The sequence below is a fragment of the Cygnus olor genome, assembly GCF_009769625.2.
Source record: "Cygnus olor isolate bCygOlo1 chromosome W unlocalized genomic scaffold, bCygOlo1.pri.v2 SUPER_W7, whole genome shotgun sequence".
In the NCBI taxonomy this organism is placed as follows: domain Eukaryota; kingdom Metazoa; phylum Chordata; class Aves; order Anseriformes; family Anatidae; genus Cygnus; species Cygnus olor.
This window is the reverse complement of record NW_024429078.1, coordinates 2325679-2335815: the sequence shown is the minus strand read 5'-3', so window position 1 is coordinate 2335815 and position 10137 is coordinate 2325679. Positions and strand designations below refer to the sequence as shown.

Below are 10137 nucleotides of genomic sequence, written 5' to 3'. Positions count from 1 at the left end.
CCTCTATTACTTAGGTTCCCTGATCTATGGAGAGGGTAAATGTCTTGTCAAAGCTGCCATCCCTTCTGTCAGGATGACTGATGAAGTAACTGTGCCGACAATGTAAGAAAAATCTCAATAATTTTCTTCAGACAGGATCTTCTGTGAAGATATTTTATTCGCGATTGCAGTGGCGGGCGTCCTGCCAATTAGGAGCGCATTACAGTAAACATATCATAACCTTTTATTCCCTATTACCCGACGCCTGGTCACCTCCCCTATTTCCTCATGGGCTGAGTACTACAGGTTCACAAGCTACTCGACGCTCCTCTATACCATATATGTACATTTTTTTTCTTCAACCCTTTAATTTCTCCTTTTTCCCTTCTTTTTTCTCCTTTCTTATGTTTTGAGAACTTGTGATCTTCGTTTTACTGTTCTCACAGTGCTCATCCTGTTTTTCTCAAGCTTCTACCTTATTTTGGAACAGTGAGGCCTTCTACTGTCCACTTATCTACTTAGCATTTCTCCTTGTTATGACTACACAACTACCTTGGAGTACAGAAAATTAGTTCTCTACTGCAAAAACACAACTTTGTTTCTCACAATTCCCCCCTCTTCTTTTCTTACTCCTATTGTTGTTTTTGCACCTCTTCACATACCGCACTCTTGAGTTTTTCCAACATTAAGGTGCAATATTCTTCATCGGATGTCACGGGGGATGACAGATATACAATGCCATTATTATTACAATACCAACAAATAGTTGTTTGAGCCAATTCTATTCAGGTAACCACAAAGTTAGTTTCTCCCAAATGTTTCTAAATCCCCAGGAAGTGTCATCTTGAGCCACTCTATGTAGGATCTTGTTTTGTTTTTGTTTTTTTTTCCCCAATATTTTTGAGATCAGTCAAATTCATCCCATTTGATCTACATATATACAGCAACTGGTATTAATTACAGTGCACGCTCCTCCTTATGAGGTTATTAATAAATCTAATACCATTCGATTCTAGAATACGATTTTTGCAAACTAATCTCCTTTTTCTTGCATCCAGACTGTTATTTTCTAGTTCTTCAATTATAGCTGAGATATTTACAATAGCTTTTTCTAATTCACTCACCTCTAACCAAGGAAAAAACCACCTTGCAAAACTGTGAAATGCTAGAGAATTTTACTAGAGGATTATCTGGAGTCCGCTTAATTCTGCGTGTGGTCTCAAGGGGCTTTGGCTTTGTGGGTCTTCAATAATAGTTACATTTGGAATTATTGCCTCCAGAATGCAAGTTCCCTTCCATCCTAGGGGCACCACCTTCCTGGCTTTATTGCCACAAAGCCAGTACCACCCCTTGCCATTCGGGACAAGCCAACCGGGTACAGGATTCTCATGTTGTACCTGGTGTGCATTATGTATATTAGCATTCCCGTGGCTACCATATTCGGTACAGTATGGATTATTCCCTACTTCATGGATAATATTAACACACCCAGGGTCAGTACTATTGCCCCCTGAGTTTCTATCAATGTTGTTTAAAAGGCACCTTTGATAACACAGTATATTGTAGCCAGGATTATGTGTAGGGAGCTCAACTTCAAAATCTAGTCTTTCCCAGGACTGAGTATGATCTGTTGTTTTTAGAAATCTAGAGAATCCAGACACAGTTGCTGCTGGAAATAGCAATCAGGGACAAGGTCTTTTCAATCTTTCTAGGTATCTGGGTGCAAATCCAACAATTATTTTGAGATAGAACTCCAGAGATGTTCTGGATTAATTGGAAATGCTGATTTTTCCCTCCATCCTATCACTAAACCATTGAGAATAGGTATTACTAAGATAAACTTAAAATACATCATTTCTCTCTCTATATATATACACCCCTATAATAATTAAGAAATAATAATTAAGAAAAACAATAAAAATCACAAACTAATAAGGATTCTTCTGGTGGGGATTAAATATCCCCCCTTCTCCCACTTCCAGGGAGTGTTCCCTGGAAACACCCCAATTCTGTGTAATTCAATCCCTTTTATTCATTAATTCATTAAGAATCTTTCTAAGGAGAAGTTAAAGGTTTACAATAGATACAGTTTTAACCTTAAAAGTCTTTGTTAATGCAGTCTCTCAGGTATCAGGGTTATATGATGCTTTTACCCAGGAATGAGTCCACCCTTTCTCAGCCGTTCTTCCTGTCATCTCAGTAGTCAGGAGCACTTGGAACAGTCCGTCCCACTCAGGTTGCAGTTTCAGTTCTCTCCATGTTTCCATCAAAACACAATCTCCTGCTCGGAATGGATGGATCAGGGCTTCCAAGGGTGGAGTTTGAGCTAATGATCCACAGGTCCTGAGAGATGACAAAGAGGACGACAGCCCGAGTATATAGTTCTTAAGAAATGCATCTTTTGTCTCATTTTGAGGTAATCCATTCCCTTTGTCCATGTACAGCAATCCTAATAATATTTCATATGGTGAAACTCCCACATCTTTTCTTGGTGCAGTTTGAATTCGGAGAAGTGCCAAAGGTAAGCACTTTGTTTGGGGAAGCCGAGTTTCCAGAACTTAGTCAATTGCTTCCTTACTGTCTGATCCGCTCCACCCTTCCAGAAGAGGAAGGATGCCAAGGAGTGTGAAATTTCCACTTAATTCCTAGAGTCCACATTAGCCCTTGCAATATTTCTGACATAAAGTGATTTCCTTGATCAGAGTCAATGTTTTCAACAATTCCATACCTGGGAGTTATTTGTTCTAGAATTACTTTAGTTACTATGTTCGCAGTAGCAGATACTGAAGGGAAAGCTTCCACCCACCCTGACAAATGATCGACCAAGACTAACAAGTATTTAAATCTACCTACTGTAAGGAGTTCTGTAAAATCTACCTGTACATTTTGGAAGCGTTGAATTCCTGGTTCTCACTCCTCTTTGGGCTGACTGCGGATAATTTTCCTATTTACCTTTTGACATACTACACAACTCCTGCATACTTGTTCAGCCAGAGTATATATATATTCCTACACATACATATTTCCATAGCACAGCATCACACGTTGCTTGACCCTCTTGATGTAAAACAGTTAATATTTGCCTCATTAGCACTTTATTCAGCATTTCTCTCCCCTCAGGGAGTATCTGTTTTCCTTTGGACTTTGTGACTCCTCATTACTTAAAAACCTCTTTCTCTTAAAACCTTTTTAGTTCTTTTTAGTTTTGGGTAGGGGTAGCTCAACAGTTCCCTGAATCCTCTCTGGATTTATTCTTCATTCCCCCTCAGACACTAGATGCCCTAAATACTTGACTTCTCTTTCTATGAATTTTAATTTATTTTCCAATACTCCCAAGCCCTGTTTTCCCAGAAAGTTGAATAGCTTGTTAGTGGCTTCCTTCACAACTGTTTTCTCCTGTCCTGACAATAAAAGATCATCCACATATTTGTAACAGTAACACCTTCTCTGGAGGTTGGAATTACTCCAAAATTTATTTTAGAACTTGCCCAAATAAATCGGTGGCCCTGTAAACCCCTAAGGTAAAATTATCCATCTGTATTGCTGCTTCCGCCCCATTTCAGAGTCTTTCCACTCAAAGGCAAATATATCTTTGCTCTCAGGGTCTGAGAGCACCCCATTAATAGCACTGTTATTCCAGTCTAACAATTTACTATTTGAATGCCAAATTTCATTAACAAATCCTTTCCCAACAAGTTAGTCCCTGCCTTGGGTGCATACAATAATTGCCCAGTGATCATCCTATCCCTAGTCTCAGCTTGGTATCCCCCAAAGGTGGCACTGTTATCCCAGCCCCTTCTACCCCCCATCACATTTAGGGTTTCATTAGTTAATTTAATCCCTGATACTTTACAGGCCAGTAATGACCTAGCTGCCCCAGTGTATTGGGTTCACATGGCAAGGTTCTGGTAGTGGGGAGGGGGCTGCAGTGGTAGCCCCTGTGAGAAGAATCCAGCAGCTGCCCCATGTTAGATAAGGGCCAGTTTCAGCCGGCTCCAAAGGGGCCCACCACTGCCCAGAGCCAAGCCATGAGCAATGCAGTTTGTGCCTCTGAGAGCACATCCAATTAAAGGAAAAGAAAACTGCTGCACAACAGCAGCTGGGAGAGTGAGGAATGAGAAACCTCCCTGCAGACACCAAGGTCAGTGCAGAGGAGGGGGAGGAGGTGCTCCAGGTGCCAGAGTCGAAGCCCCCCTGTGGCCCACAGAGAGGCCCTTGGTGGGGAAGGCAGACCCCCCGCAGCCCATGGTGTAACACAGCAGAGCACATCTCCACACTGCAGCCCATGGAGAGGAGCCCATGCAGGAGCAGGTGATTGGGGGGGTGGGGGGGTGGACCCCCAGATTTTCTCTGTTTTTCACAACTCCAGCCCGTCAGCAATAGGTAATAATTTTTATTAATCTTCCTATGTTAAGTCTGTTTTGCCCGCAACGATAACTATAGAGTGATCCCCACTGAGGTACACCTGAGGAGCCCTTGAGGTACACTTTTTCATTTATCAGGGAACTAGCTTTCTGAGAAGCCCTGACTCCCCTATTCTGAATTTATAACAGCAATCTCTCCTCCTTCTTCCACTCCGGATGCTCCTATTTGAAGCGGCCGGCCTGACCACACTTAAATCATCTCAAAGCCTGTCCCTGCTAGGATTCAGGCTGCAATACAGGTAGCTTTCCTTGCCTGCCATTCCTTCATCTCTCTTCCTCTCCTTTCCAGCCTGGGCCCGACTCCTCCCGAAACTCCCTCTATCTCCTACCCTCTGCCTCACTACCCAGTACGCTGTGAATACCATTTGTTTCGCTCTCTACTTTTCCTTCTCATCTCCTCTCCTGGCACACACCTTCATACTACCTACACTGTTCACTCCATCCTCCCACCTTCTGGAGCTTTTTCTGCATATCTGGACAGGGTTTAATCACAAAATGAACTTTCAAGAGCCCTTGGGATACCGGGTCCTCAGGATTCATCCCCGAGTACTTTCTCATTCTGACCCCAAGTCTCTCATATGATTTCTGTGTTGCACACTATTATTATTCCAGCCAGGATTGGCAAGTGGGTATTTCTGCCCTGCCGGCATTACCCCTGGTCCTGGAGGATGAGCTCTTTCCCATTCTTGTATAGCAGCTCTCCTCCTGATCATTCTCTTTTCTTCCCATGTAAACAACATACTTAGTATATACATCATTTCCCCCCAAGAGTATAAGTTAGGTCCTAGGAACTGGTCTAATAGTTCAGCTAGCCTGCTGGGGTCCTCAATTAAAGACTTCATCTCCTTAAAACTCCTGACCTCTCTGCTGGTAAGGAGGGGGGGGAGTTCACTTAAGAGGATACACAGTTAGTGTTAGTACTGTTAGTATCAGGGAAGGCAAAATTCTCAGTAGCTCTTCTACCTTGTTCTAATTCTTGCCAGAGCCTAGAGTACGCTCTCCTCTAGGGACAGTGTTAATTGCAGTCCCTGTCTCCTTTCCTGGAGCGACTGCTGCTGCCACCGGTGCAATATTAGGATTATAGGGAGCATAACTTGGCTCCTCCTCCGAAAAAAAAGGAATCTTATTGTTTACACATAAATTTAAAGCCTGAATTTTCATCAGACCCGTATTTTGGCCAAACTACTGCTGTTTCCTTAATTGGTTCTTTTGTCCAGACTGATACACAATATTTCACCATTTTTTTTCTTTTATCATGTCCTCTAATTTTGAGATTATTTTTCCAATTTCTTATCATTCTTCAGCAGCTATGCAAGAATGGGAAAGAACTAACATCCCCCCGGAGCGAGAGTAATTCCGATAGACCAGAAATATACGCTTATCCAACGGGGATAATAACAACCCACAACACAGAAATCATATGACCAAGGTAAGAAATATTAAGTATTGCCTTGGGGGTCAGGTGAGACTCTGTGTGACGTGTGGTTGAGACGGACTTTTGTACGAAGCGAGTGTGGAGTCCTGATCCGCGGTTCCGTAACTCCGCAAGGGGCGCAGCTGGAGAAGGATGAAGCGTGAGATAAGAGAGAGAAAGGAAGAGTCTCGGAACATTTGGTGTATGGTAAGCCCTTGCACGGGGAAGTGCTTGGCAGTACACCCCCATTTTCCAGAATCGGAACGTTAGTGTGTGGTACCCTGCAGGAGGGAAATTTCTGTAGCAGCACACTGACAAGGGCTAGGAAAAATGGGAAATATGGGTTCCAGGGGACAGGGAGATATCCCTGGGGGAGTGCCTACCGACAGTTCTTCCTGAAGAATGATAAGAAATTGGAAAAATAATCCCAAAATTAGAGGAGATGATAAAAAAAGAAAATGGTTAAATATTGTGTATCAGTCTGGACAAAAGAACCAATTAAGGAAACAGCAGTATTTTGGCCGAAATACGGGCCTGATGAAAATTCAGGCTTTAAATTTATGTGTAAACAATAAGATTCCTTTTTTTTCGGAGGAGGAGCCAAGTTATGCTCCCTATAATCCTAATATTGCACCGGTGGCAGCAGCAGCCGCTCCAGGAAGGGAGACAGGGACTGCAATTAACACTGTCCCTAGAGAAGAGCGTACTCTAGGCTCTGGCAAGAATTAGAACAAGGTAGAAGAGATGCTGAGAATTTTGCCTTCCCTGATACTAACAGTACTAACACTAACTGTGTATCCTCTCAAGTGAACTCCCCCCCCTCCTTACCAGCAGAGAGGTTAGGAGTTTTAAGGAGATGAAGTCTTTAATTGAGGACCCCAGCAGGCTAGCTGAACTATTAGACCAGTTCCTAGGACCTAACTTATACTCTTGGGGGGGGGGGGGGGGGAATTATGTATATAAGTATTTTGTTTACATGGGAAGAAAAGAGAATGATCAGGAGGAGAGCTGCTATACAAGAATGGGAAAGAGCTCATCCTCCAGGACCAGGGGTAATGCCGGCAGGGCAGAAATACCCACTTGCCGATCCTGGCTGGAATAATAATAGTGTGCAACACAGAAATCATATGAGAGACTTGGGGTCAGAATGAGAAAGTACTTGGGGATGAATCCTGAGGACCCGGTATCCCAAGGGCTCTTGAAAGTTCATTTTGTGATTAAAGCCTGGCAAGATACACAGAAAAAGCTCCAGAAGGTGGGGGAATGTAGTGAACAGTCACTGGGGGGCCCTCCTGCAGGAGGCCCTGAAGGTGTGTGTCAGGAGGGGAGATGAGAAGGAAAAGCAGAGAGCGAAACTAATGGTATTGACAGTGTAGCAGGTAGTCAGGCAGAGGGTTGGAGAAAGAGGAAGAAAATCTTCAGGGGGAGTCAGGGCCAGGATGGAAAGGAGAGGAAGAGAGATGAAGGAATGGCAGGCAAGGAAAGCTACCTGTGTTGCGGCCTGAATCTTAGCAGGGACAGGCTTTGATGGGATGTTTTAAGTGTGGCCAGGCTGGCCACTTCAGGTAGGAATATCCGGAGTGGAAAAAGGAGGAGAGAAGGAAAATGGGATGAAATGTTGTATACTGATATGTTGTTTCAGCATCCTGGAGGGAGAAAGGTATGGAATTAAGTTGGCCCCTGACTGAGCCTTTGGTGAAAGTACAGGCTGGAGAAAGATAAAAAGAAGTGTTTAAAAGGGTTATTGAAGGTGTTAAAGGTGTGGTATGTAATGTTTGACAGAGCTGTTTTCTGAATGAGTTGGGAAAGTTGAATGAGCAGGGAAAGAGGATGTAGGCATTATCTAAGTAACAGTCTAGAAGTTTTGGTGTATTTGCTGTGGTGTTTGGTCAGTTTCCCAAGTATCGAGAAGGGGGGGGACGGGGGGGGGCAGCCTGCTCCACCAGGGGTCTCTCCACAGGCCGCAGGGGGCTTCGGCTCCGGCACCTGGAGCGCCTCCACCCCCTCCTTCTGTGCTGACTTTGGTGTCTGCGGGGAGGTTTCTCTCTCCTCGCTCTCCCAGCTGCTGTTGAGCAGCAGCTTTTTGTTTGTTTGTTTGTTTTCTTGGATGTGCTCTCACAGAGGCAGGGACTGTGTTGCTCATGGCTTGTCTCTGGGCAGCAGTGGGCCCCTTTGGGGCCGGATGAAATTGTCCCTTACCTGCCACGGGTTGGTTTCTGGATTCTCCTCGTGGGGGCTGCCACTGCAGCGCCCCCCGAACCTTGCCATAGAACCAAATACACTGGGGCAGCTAGGTCATTACTGGCCTGTAAAGTATCAGGGATTAAATTAACTAATGAAACCCTAAAAAGTGATGGGGGTAGAAGGGGCTGGGATAACAGTGCCACTTTGGGGGATACCAAGCTGAGGCTAAGGGATAAAATGATCTCTGGGCAATTATTTTATGTACCCAAGGCAGGGACTAACTTATTGGTGTTGTAAATGACTGAGTCCCAAATAGGACTGCAATCAAAGTTTACAATTTATTAAATGAATAGAGGCAAGCAAACAGCGCTGGGTGCGCCGGGAGTCTCTGCTCCACCAGGACGCACACCGATTATGTAAGACGGCTAATTTTTATACTCCTAGGCTAATACATATTCATTACTACTTCTAGAAGAGGCAGGGTTATTATAATTGATTTCCCGAATCCGAAGTCCTCCCAGGTGCGCCTGCTTATCAGTCTCTGTTAGTCTCTCGGGGGCCGCTCGGACGGGGAGGCTCATATTCTTCCTCCTTATCTGGTGGTCTCTTGGCCGGATGTCAGAAGTTACTGCACGTCCGTGCAGAGTCAGCAGTTTTTCTCTGAAGAAATCCCTTTGTTCTCTTCTCACCTAAACCCAGGCCTCAATGTTAACCCTTCAAATCCCTTAGTGGCACGAATTGCTGGACCATTCCTTACATTGGGAAGGGATTTGATGATGAAATTGGGCATTCAAATAGTAAATTGTTAGACTGGAATAACAGTGTTATTAATGGAGTGCTCTCAGGCCCTGAGAGCAAAGATATATTCACCTTTGACTGGAAAGACTCTGAAGTGGGGGCGGAAGCAACAATACAGATGGACAGTTTTACCTCAGGGGTTTACAGGGCCACCAATTTATTTGGGCAAAGTTCTAGAACAGATTTTGGAGCCATTCCAACCTCCCGAGGAGGAATTACTGTTACAAATATGTGGATGATCTTTTATTGTCAGGACAGGAGAAAACAGTTGTGAAGGAAGCTACTAACAGGCTATTCAACTTTCTGGGAAAGCAGGGCTTGGGAGTATTGAAAAATAAATTACAATATGTAGAAAGAGAAGTCAGGTATTTAAGGCATCTAATGTCTGAGGGAAAACGGAGAATAAATCCAGAGAGGATTCAGGGAATTGCTGAAAACTAAGAAAGAACTAAAAAGTTTTTAAGAGAAAGAGATTTTTTTTAAGGAATCAGGAGCCACAAAGTCTGAGGGAAAATGGATACTCCCTGATGGGAGAGAAATGCTGAATAAAGCACCAATGAGGCAAATATTAATCGTTTTACATCAAGAGAGTCATTGGGAGGTGCAAGCAATGTGTGATGTTGTGCTAAGAAAGTATGTCTGTGTAGGAATATACACTTTAGTGAAGCAAATATGCAGAGGATGTACCATATGTCAAAAGGCAAATAAAAAGGTCATCCGTAACCCACCTAGAGGGGGACGGGAGCCAGGGATTTGACCTTTCCAAAGTATACAGGTAGACTTTACTGAGTTACCTAAAGCAGGAAGACTTAAGTACTTGTTTGTCCTAATTGACCACGTGACTGGATGGGTGTAAGCTTTCCCCTGGGTATCTGCCACTGCAAACACAGTGGCTAAGGTATCACTGGAGCAAATAGTCCCTAGATATGGGATAGCTGAAAACATTGATTCAGATCAAGGAAGTCATTTCACTTCACAAGTACTGCAAGGGTTAATGCAGGCCTTAGAGATTGAGTGGGATTTTCACACCCCCTGGCACCCCTCCTCTTCTGGGAAGGTAGAGCAAATGAACCAGACATTAAAGAAGCAATTAACTAAATTAGTGTTAGAAACCCAACTTCCTTGGGTAAAATGCTTACCTTTAGCACTCCTACAGGTTCAAACAGCACCAAGAAAGGATATAGGAATTTCACCATATGAGATGCTGTTTGGATTGCCCTATCTGGGCAGAAGGGATGAGATACCACAATTCGAAACAAGAGAGTTTTCTTAAGAACAGTATTCTGGGGTTGTCCTCTTCTTCTTTGTCATCTCTCAGGACCCGTGGGAAATTGGGTC

At 43.8% G+C, this 10137-nt stretch overlaps 1 long non-coding RNA gene across 1 annotated transcript; it reads right to left on the bottom strand.

Moving 5' to 3' along the window:
- Positions 1-294: 294 nt before the first annotated feature.
- LOC121063033 lies at positions 295-8757 on the bottom strand. Its single transcript, XR_005815797.1, has 3 exons — positions 8425-8757; positions 6898-6906; positions 295-307 (listed from the first exon to the last, which is right to left on the bottom strand). It is a non-coding gene; the product is annotated as an uncharacterized LOC121063033 (long non-coding RNA).
- Positions 8758-10137: the final 1380 nt, after the last annotated feature.